The sequence below is a fragment of the Rana temporaria genome, chromosome 11 (genome assembly GCF_905171775.1).
Source record: "Rana temporaria chromosome 11, aRanTem1.1, whole genome shotgun sequence".
NCBI classification, from domain to species: Eukaryota; Metazoa; Chordata; class Amphibia; order Anura; family Ranidae; genus Rana; species Rana temporaria.
Window position 1 is genome coordinate 131,110,412 of NC_053499.1, and position 11,200 is coordinate 131,121,611.

Sequence of the window (11,200 nt, forward strand, 5' to 3'; positions counted from 1 at the left end):
GAAGTGGCATTTCAAAACCATTTCATTTTTCTACTACCGATAAACACCATTTCTATGGATGAATGTGCTGTAAATTGAGAACTCTTAGAATTTAATATTGTTGTAAGCAAGTACACATTGTACTTTTTTTTTTTTAATTCAGATTTGTTAACCTAAGTGGAAGAATGCCAAGTAAAGAATTTTCCAAGCCGAGATTTGTAAGAATTGTCCGTAAACATTCTTGGAACAAGCACAATCCAGAAGCAAGCTTGTTTGGCAGTATTTTTTTTTTTTTCTTCCAGTCAATTATTGACACTTTTCAGGGACATCAGTATGTCACCATTTTGGAGCCTTGGAGGGCTTCTTATAAAACAGAATGGGGGGTTATTTACTAAAGGCAAATCCACTTTGCACTACAAGTTCACTTGAAAGTGCAGTCGCTGTAGATCCGAGGGGGACGTGCAAGGGGGAAAAAAAACAGCATTTTAGCTTGCACATGATTGGATGATATCAGCAGAGCTTCCCCTCATTTCAGATCTACCTCTCATATTTACAGCGACTGCACTTGTAGTGCAAAGTGGATTTTCCTTTCGTAAATAACCTTCCCTATGTCTGATAATAAAGGGTCTCGAGCCAAGGTAGACCTTTGTGCAGATGTTTAGTATCTATATAAAAAGAAAATTCAGCTTTAGCTGTCACAATTATTAAAATGGACCTCTCCTCATATTTAACTGCCATCATTATTGTAGTTACTGTAGCCAAATACATTTAAAGCAGGAGATCACCCGAATTTTTTTTTTTTAACATTAGATTGCTCATTTTGTCAAGGGAAATCGGGTGTTTTTTTTTTAAATGGAAGCAGCACTTACCGTTTTAGAGAGCGATCTTCTCCGCCGCTTCCGGGTATGGGCTGCGGGACTGGGCGTTCCTATTTGATTGACAGGCTTCCAACGGTCGCATACATCGCTTCACGAGTAGCCGAACGTCGGTGCGGCTCTATACGGCGCCTGCGCACCGACGTTCGGCTACTTTCGGAAAATCGTGACGCGATGTATGCGACCGTAGGAAGCTGGTCAATCAAATAGGAACGCCCAGTCCCGCAGCCCATACCCGGAAGCGGCGGAGAAGATCGCTCTCTACAACGGTAGGTACAGCTTTGATTTAAAAAAAAAAACACCCGATTCCCCTAGACAAAATGAGCCTCAATCTAATGTTAAAAATTAAGTTTTTGGGTGAACCTCCACTTTATGACTTGCCTCATTTTGATTCTGTGCTAATGCTCCTGATCTAAACCACCATTTTAACCATCGTAAGTGGCAGGCTTCGCTTGCACTTTTGCTGCTGGTGGTTCTCTATATGTTTCCATAGCATAATGGTGCTTATGCTGCCATAGCTATCAGACACTCCCCTTGCTGAAGCCATGGCACTGTATTATCTCCCCCCCCCCCCACGTTGTGTGATTTTTCTTCTAAAAACTGGATCTCTTGAAGGCAATGGGGACGTACCCTTCCCAGAGGGCAGCCATGAGGCCCTGGCTACATTATTGGCGCCTCAGATTATCCAGGAAATGGAATTACACAAAGTGTAGGTGCCAAATTAAATCCTACTTATGACTAGAGGATATTTTGACATCGGCATGCACCAGGGATTTTTTGGTTTTGTTTTCCAATCACATATGTAGGCCAGTGTGTCAGATCTGCATGGAAGTGCATTTGTGTACCCACCAAATGGATCTGAGAATTTATAGTAAATTACTAGAACACTTTGTGAAGGTGCTGGGGTTTAAGCTATGTACTGCAATGTATGTATTTAGCTGCATGATGAGGTCCAAGTATGGTATACTTACATGACCATCTTCTTTCTAAATGAAAGTGCTTTGATTCAATAATAGCACTGAAAGAATAAGGGTAGAACACCAAACGGGATTAAAATTAGTTTTTCCCTTTCCTACATTGCAGGACATTCCCCCATCTTCATGGCTGCAGTAGAAAACTGACTGACTATTTGTCACCCTGGTGTTTGATCTTTCTCTGGCCCACAGGGTGGGCATGAAAGTGTTGGCTCCAGTTTTAGGTCACTTGCGTTCTCAGGAGGTTACCTGGACCTTCAGCTTTGAGAGTACTCTGTCTCTCCTCTGGTGTCAAAATGTGCGTTGGGTGATTCTCAGTTCTGTCTTAGTTTCCACTGAAAGGCTGGAATACTTGGGTCTGATCTTGGACACAGATCAGCAAAAGGTGATTCTGCCCCCAGTGAAGTAATGGGTGTGAACTTAGGTGGTGTCACAGCTAGCTTTGCCACAACCCTCTGTGCATGAAAGTTCTGGGAAAGAGGTTTGCTTCTTTGAGCATAGGATGCATTAAGGTGGAAAAAAAACCACACAAGTCCTTGCGACCCCTTTTAAGCTTAGTTCTAACCTGGAGTTTCACTTTAAGATAACGGATCTGCTGTTCCATGTAAAACTCATTCTACAAGGAGTGTTGACACTTCCTGGGCTATTCAACATAAGGCTTCTGTTGCTCAAGTTTGGAAGGCTGCTACCCCAGTCTTCATTTCACACCTTTACTTCCTCTACCTACTGGGTAGATGTTCAGGCCACTAGAGCCACAACCTTCAGGCAGAAGGTCTTTTATGTAGCTAGAGGAGGTTGTAACCTGTTGGTTTTGGGGATTGTTTCCCTGCCATCATATGCAGTGCTTTGGGACATCATAATGGATACACAGATGCCACCTCTTCGTTTGTTGTCTTACAACTTGCTACAAAAAAAAACAAAGGCAATTTTTTATCCTGCCAGGGTCCAATCACCTGAAGGTGGCAGCATAACCCTATTGAAATAGATATAAAGAGCCCATGTGTCCTGTGATGTACTCCAAGAAAAATGATTTTACAGGTAAACCAACAATCTTCATTTCTTGTTACTTCTGCCCCTATGCTGAAAAGCACTGCACTTCAGTGTAAACTAGGCTCATTGAAATACATTCATTTTCTTGCACACATTTTAAAAACGTGTTTGACCTTTATTTGATCTACTCCTGCCCCTGATCTACTCCTGAAGGGTTACAACAAAGGTCACAGATAACAATATACCAGTTTACTTAATATGCCTCTCTGGCTGCACAGACATGTTAACATATATAAAGAGATTTTTAATACAGCTTACCTGTAAAATCTTTTTCTTGGAGTACATCACGGGACACAGAGCGGCATTCATTACTATATGGGTTATATGGAGTACCTTCAGGTGTAGACACTGGCAATCTCAAACAGGAAATGCCCCTCCCTATATAACCCCCTCCCATAGGAGGAGTACCTCAGTTTTGTAGCAAGCAGTATGCCTCCCAAAATGGTCCTCAAAAAAGAGGGGTGGGAGCTCTGTGTCCCGTGATGTACTCCAAGAAAAAGATTTTACAGGTAAGCTGTATTAAAAATCTCTTTTTCTTTATCGTACATCACGGGACACAGAGCGGCATTCATTACTATATGGGATGTCCCAAAGCAATGCTTACAATGAGGGGAGGGAGAACATCTCCAAGACAAAAGGATTTAATTTAGAGATATACTCAAATCATAATAAATCCAACTTAGTTGAGAAAAATAAAATTTTTAAATTTAACTCGAACAAGAGGAGCCCCCGGAATCCGAGGGTCTCAAACTGCAGCCTGCAGCACTGCCTGCCCGAAGGCAGTATCAGTATTCCTTCTTACGTCCAACTTGTAGAATTTTGTAAACGTGTGGACAGAAGACCAGGTTGCCGCCTTGCAAACTTGAGCCATAGAGATCTGGTGGTGTGCTGCCCAGGAGGCGCCCATGGCTCTAGTAGAATGAGCCTTTAATGATACTGGAGGAGGCAACCCTTTCAAGCCGTAGGCCTGAGTGATTAATTGCTTAATCCACCTAGAAATGGTGGACTTTGCAGCTGCCTGCCCCTTCTTGGGCCCATCCGGTAGAATGAACAGCACATCTGTCTTCCGGATCTTCTTTGTAGCTTTAAGATAGGCCTTCATGGCCCTGACAATATCCAAGGTATGCAGCAACCCTTCCTTTCTGGAAGTAGGTTTAGGGAAGAAGGATGGTAATACCAAATCCTGGTTCAAATGAAAACTGGATATGACCTTCGGAAGGAAGGAAGGATGAGGGCGGAGAACGACCCTGTCCTTATGAAAAACAAGATATGGTTCCTTACAGGATAAGGCTGCCAGCTCCGAAACTCTTCTTGCGGAAACTATGGCAACCAAAAATACTAACTTCCTTGTCAGTAGAACCAAAGGAATATCAGCCAACGGCTCAAACGGTTGTTTCTGTAAACTTGACAGAACAAGATTTAAATCCCACGGACAAAGCGGGGATTTAACTGGAGGTCTAATACGTAAGACCCCTTGAAGGAAGGTCTTAACCAGCGAGTGGGTGGCCAGCGGCCGCTGAAACCACACTGACAGAGCAGAAATCTGTCCTTTGATTGTGCTTAATGCCAATCCTTTATCCACTCCTAGCTGGAGAAAACTTAATACTCTATCGATGGTAAATTTGCGAGAAAGCCATCGCTTGGACTCACACCAGCCTACATAGGCCTTCCAGACCCTGTAATAAATCACCCTAGAGACCGGTTTCCTGGCTCTGATTAGGGTAGAGATTACTTTCCGAGACAGACCTCTACCCCTGAGAATCAGGGATTCAGCTTCCAGGCCGTCAAATTTAGATGCCGTAAGGCAGGGTGGAGGATCGGACCTTGCGATAGCAGGTCTGGCCGTAGAGGAAGAGTCCAAGGGTCTCCCACTATCATCCTTAAGATTAGTGAGTACCATGCCCTTCTGGGCCATGCTGGAGCTACCAGGATGACTGGTATGTGCTCCACCCGGATCCTGCGCAGCAGGCGGGGTAGTAACTGGAGCGGGGGAAACGCATAAAGAAGTTTGAACTGATGCCAAGGGCAAACCAACGCATCGGTTCCGCAGGCCATCGGATCCCTTGAGCGGGACATGAACCTGTCTAGTTTCTTGTTGAGTCTCGATGCCATGATATCCACGTCCGGCACTCCCCATCTTTGGCAGAGTGCTTGAAAGACTAGTGGATGCAGAGACCATTCCCCCGGCCATAGAGTCTGGCGGCTTAAGAAGTCCGCCTGAAAGTTGTCCACTCCTGGAATGAATATTGCCGATATGCAGGGCACATGAGCCTCTGCCCATAGAAGAATCAAGCTCACCTCTCTCTGAGCGGCTTGACTCCTGGTTCCCCCTTGGTGATTTATGTGTGCCACGGCCGTGGCATTGTCTGATTGAATTCTCACCGGGAACCCCTGCAATTTTGACGTCCAAGCCCTGAGGGCTAGTCGAGCAGCTCTGAGCTCCAAGATGTTGATGGGCAACTGCTTCTCTGGCTTTGCCCAAGTACCTTGGCGAGTGCAACCATCCAAAATTGCTCCCCAGCCCGTCAGGCTGGCGTCTGTGGTCACTATCTTCCAAGCCACTGGGCTGAAAGACCTCCCCTTCAGTAGATTCTGAGGGTCTAACCACCAACACAGACTTTGTCGGACTCTTGATGAGAGCGGCAACGGGATATCCAAGGCCTGTGGCCTTCTGCTCCATGCTGACAGGATGGCTGCCTGTAGGATGCGAGTGTGGCTCTGGGCGTATGGTACCGCCTCGAATGTGGCCACCATCTTGCCTAGTAACCTCATACATAGGCGAATAGTCGGTTCTTTCTTGCTTAGAACCAGTAGGATTAATTCCTTGATGCTTTTACCTTCCTCAGAGGTAGGAACACTCCTTGTTGTTCTGTGTCTAATCTCATGCCGAGATATTCCAACTGCTTTGTGGGCTGGAAAGCTGACTTTTCTCGATTTAGGACCCAGCCGAACCTCTCGAGGTATTGGACCGTGAGGGCCACTGCTCGCTCCAAGCCGGGAGACGAGTGATCTATGACTAGGAGGTCGTCCAGGTATGCTAGGATCGTGACCCCTTGGATCCTTAGTTTGGCTAGGATTGGAGCTAGGACCTTCGTGAACACCCGGGGGGCCGTAGCCAACCCGAAGGGAAGCGCCACGAATTGGAAGTGACGCGAAGCCACCATGAAGCGTAGATATCTTTGATGTGGCTGATAAATTGGAACATGAAGGTAGGCATCCTTTATGTCTATGGACGCCATGAAGTCGTCCTTCTGGAGTGTGGCAGCTGCTGACCGCACGGATTCCATCCGAAATGAGCGGATCTTTAGATATGCATTTACCATCTTTAGGTCCAAAATTGGCCTGACATCTCCATTGGATTTTGGGATGATGAATAGGTTGGAGTAGAAACCCAGCCCCTGTTCCAGGACTGGTACCTCTACTATTACTTCCTGGGAAAGTAGATGATCTAATGCCGATCTTAATGCGGCTCCCTTTTCCGGATCGTTTGGAATCCTCGACTTCTGGAAATGAGGAGGAGGAAACCTTAGGAAATCTAATTTGTAGCCTGTGGCCACGGAAGACCGTACCCACTCGTCGGGAATGCTGGCTTCCCAAATCTCTGAAAAGAGTCGCAGCCTTCCCCCCACCTTCGTGGGTGGGGGCGCCCCTTCATAAGGTTGGCTTGGGGGCTGGTTTTGCTGGTTTGCGAAACCACTGCCTTTTGCCTCTAACAGCCTGTCCTTGTGATCTGCTGTTGAAGCCGAAGTTTGCTTTTGCAGGAGGCCGTCGATACTGCTTGGCATTAGAGGGCCCCTGCCCAGGGGAATACTGTCGTTTAAACGCAGGTCCCTGAACCTTCTTCTTAGTTGGCAAGAGAGTACTCTTGCCGTTTGAAATGGTCTGAATGTATTTATCTAGGTCTTCTCCGAAGAGTCGTCCTCCATGGAAGGGGAACCCTACCAGGAGCTTCTTGCATGGGGGCTCAGCCTCCCAGCTTTTTAACCATAAGAGTCTTCTCATATGGATAAGGGATAACGATAAACGTGACGCTTGCTGGATAGAATCCTTGATTGCGTCTACCGTAAAACATATGGCCTTAGGGACATCCGAAAATTTTTCTGCCTGCTGGGCCGGAATAAGTTTAAGCATCTGCTTAAATTGATCCGATAATGCTTGAGCGACCCCAATCGCAGCCACAGCTGGCTGTACTACTGCCCCTGCAGTAGTGAAGGAGTTCTTAAGTAGTGCTTCCAAGCGCTTATCAACTGGATCCTTGAACACCTGTATGTTTTCTACAGGGCATGTTAACGATCTGTTAACACATGAGATGGCTGCGTCCACTGCAGGAGTAGCCCATCTTTTGGAAAATTTTTCTTCCATAGGATATAGGACAGAGAACCTTTTAGGTGGTAAGAAGATCTTTTCTGGCTTGTTCCAATCTTGGAACAAAATTCCCTCTAATAGAGGATGGATCGGAAACACAGCATTGCTTTGAGGCGCCCTCAGTGAGCCCAAAGCTGAAACCGTCGATACCTGGAGATCTGGTACTGGCAAGTTGAATGTCCTATGGACCAAGTCCGACAATCCTTGAATCCACCAGCTCTCCCTCAGGGAGACTGCCCCAGACTCCTCTGTATCAGGGTCTTCGATCCCTGAACCTACTTGGTCCGTGTCCAAGAGGTCGTCCAATTCCCCTGAGGAAAGGACCTCCTCTTCTGAGGGTCCGCGCTCGGGCGACGGAGATCTATTCCGCTTACTGCCCCGCATAGCTGCGGATATCATTTTTCCCATGCTTTTCTCATCTCTTTTAAAGAGGTGAGTAATACCTCCTCCGTGACCATCTTAGGGTTGGACTGACCCGCGTCAGCTCCAGCCCCAGATCCCGATGGCCCCAAGGCTCCCTGTAGGGAAAACAGCGGCATACCATGGTACAATACCGAGGTACACCTGCTACCTATTGGTATTTGGAACTATAAAAGTTAATTGTCCAAACACCTGTTTGGGGGATAAAAAAATGCTTCCTCTCCCCTAGATGACTTTTTTTTTTTTTTTTTTTTTCGTTTTTGTTTCAAATCCAGGAAAGAAAAAACATTCTGTCCCCCTGAGTAGTATTGCAAAGAAAAACTATGAGATGGAAAAGAAACAGCCTATTTCTAGGCTTGACAAAACAGTCCTCTGAAGACTGCAATATCCTTTCTGGCCACTGTGTGTCCTCGGCGCCCCGTGCTGCCGCTCTGGTCTTTCTCCTCAGTTCCAAAGTATTGATGGAACAAACAAGGAAGGGCCGCCCCTTCCTTTAAGCCACTGACCCGCCCTTCCCCCCCAGCAACCTCAAACAGGAAATGCCCCTCCCGACAGGGGGAGGGGGGGGGATTTTGGGAGGAAGGGACCTCTCTGTTCCAGCAAACTGCAGCCTGCAGCCTGGAACCATGAGGAGGTCAGCGTTTTGCCTGCTTGCAGGCTCTGAGGAGGAAGACTGAATGGAGCATCGCCTGGAGGCCTGCAGGTAAGCAAAGCTCTCTGACACACACATATATTTTTATATAACACAGGCCCCACTCAATGCTTTTCCAACACTACAAGGGAGGTCACATCTTATGGGGAATAATACATAGAGAGCCATCCTATCTTTATGATATGTGACTAGTTTGCCAGATGCAGTGCATAACTTTAGGCATGTCCCCTGTGACCCCCCAGAAAAAAACCTGCTAAGAACCAAGTTCCGCAAGTTTTCCCCTCACTTACCTGCTCCATGCCGCAGGACTTTGCCAAGCAAGAGGCCCAATCTTCCCCCATCTCCGTGGGGATGTCTAGACCTTCAGGCCCTGGGTTCCTATGAAGGATCCACTGTCCTGGGCCCATATAGCACCCTGGCAACAGAAAACTTTAGGTACCCAAAGGTTTCTAAGTTCTGGGCCCAGGGTCCAGCTCTCTAAAAAGAAAAGCATTATGGGCTATACCCCAAGGGTTTGGGGTCCGGTTACTGACCACTTTAGCGCTGAGGCTTTTTTGGACAGAACCGGTAGCTCACCTAATCCCAAGGATGCGGAGGCAAGCTAAACCATGACTAACACCTAAGACACTGGCGTAAAAACTGAGGTACTCCTCCTATGGGAGGGGGTTATATAGGGAGGGGCATTTCCTGTTTGAGATTGCCAGTGTCTACACCTGAAGGTACTCCATATAACCCATATAGTAATGAATGCCGCTCTGTGTCCCGTGATGTACGATAAAGAAACAATTGTTTTATGGGGTTTCTTTTATTTAAATAACAAAAAACAGGGAAATGGGTTATATCCAAAAGAATAACATTTTATTCAACATACAGATGAAATAGTTGCATACAGGACAGCTAAAAAACAGAATTTTCAGTACAAAATACGTCACCTACTGCAAGGACAAAGAACATACAACAATCAGTAACATTCATCATACTACAGATTTGTGTAGGACATCTGTTATTCTGAGCAATCAAACGTCCTAAAGTCAAGTCTGAACTATTATGCCCCATTCATACTTATCACTTCTACTACTTTGCATTAACATGCATGGAATGTGCAAAGTGAGAAGGGCCCTTGGCATGAAATAGCTACCTGCACTGTGACGCCAAGAACCCATTATATCTTGTGTGCTTAAGGTGGCACATGGACTTGTTTTCAGCCAGCACTTAAAAGAGAAGTATGTGTTTTTATTTTATTTTTTAGCTATTCATATTTACCTCAGTAGATGGAGCATCAGGCTGATGCTACCGCTGTCCCCCGCCGTCTGTGCACCGAGAACCGAGCCACTGATGGCTCGGTTCTCACCCCTCCCCGAGCAGAGCCATATTGTCTGTCAGTCAGCATGGCTTCTGCTCTACTTCTCAGCGCTCATTGGAGCGCCGAGCAGTGGCGAGAGCTGTCTCAGCGGCTCGCTGAGACTGCCATCAATCAGGGCAGCTGGCGGATCCAGACTTGGAAGTCGTGGTGACGCGCTGCCCCGACTGATGGCAGCGACATCAGCGGTGAGCGGACTTCAGACCGCTCTCCGGTGAAAACGGGTCACAGGAGTGCAAAACGATTTGCACTCCTGTGACCCAGAGGAGAAGCCCAGCCTAAAAAGCTCCGGCTGGACTTCTCCTTTAAAGCTGAACTCCAGGGGGAGTAAAAAAAAAAAAAAAAAACACAAAAATACTCTTGCAGTGTGGCTTCTTCCTGCATTGAAAGGGTTAAGTGTTCATTTTTCTCTAGTGTACCTTACAAAAGTGCTCTTCCCTTATCCCTCGCTTCCACAGGCTACTGCTACTTATGCCACGGCTTTTCTTTGGTGCTCCGTTTGTGATGTCATCACGTCCAATGCAGGATTAGCAGTCCTCCATTATGAGTAAGGACACTGAGAGCCAACCTACAACCAAGAGTGTTAGAGGAAATCGCCCATTGCCAGGGGTAAGGGAAATAAAAAGGTGCTTTTATACTGCTGCCTCAGACTAAAATGAGCATTTAAACCTTGCATGTAAAAGGAGCCCCACTGCAAAGGTATTTTTTATTACCCCAGCATTAAGTTTCAAAGCCCAACTGTAGTGTGCAGGAAACTAAAACAGCTTAATTGTTAATGCATAAAATCATGACGTCTTTTCGTGACCCGTCCTCCAGCAACAGCCCAAAATCTTTGCCTGGTTAGCAGCCTAATTGCCCGTTACTGAGACACGGCTGCTTATTCACAGCAGTCCTCTGCAGCCTGCAGAATCTGGGATGACACTATAAGGTAAACCAACACATTTTTTCACATCCCCAAAAGAACTCCATTCATTTTGCCTTCAATCTGTTCCAAATAATATGGTCACCCAATTATCTGTGGCATTAAAAACCTCTCTGTACTGTAGAAGAAAATACTGGAATTTGAGAGCAGGTACCATAAGGTGTGCACTCACACCCCTGCAGTCCCCAAAACATCTATGAAAATACTGAATGACCTCAAAGTTGGTATTTGTCTATGGCTGAGGACATACCAAATGGCCGTTAATGTGAAAGAAGATGTTACGGCGAGTGAATAGATACCCAACATGCGAGGTCACGTCCCCCCCTTTGTTGCATGTCACTAAAACGGCAAAGCTTGTGCCCGGAAATATTTTAGGAGGTTCTTTGGCAAGCAAAAGGCACCCCTGCATTCCCATTATGCAAAGTGTGAGTCCAGCCTTAATAGGACAACACTTACTCGCTGTACAAGAGCACTGCTGTCACCTAAGACAGTGGAACTAAAAAGAAATCTCTCATTTCCATAACATGCAGTTCTATAATTTACAGCATACTTGACGTGATTGTAGCCGTATTAATGCAATTGTGATAGAGAAAATTGAGTACT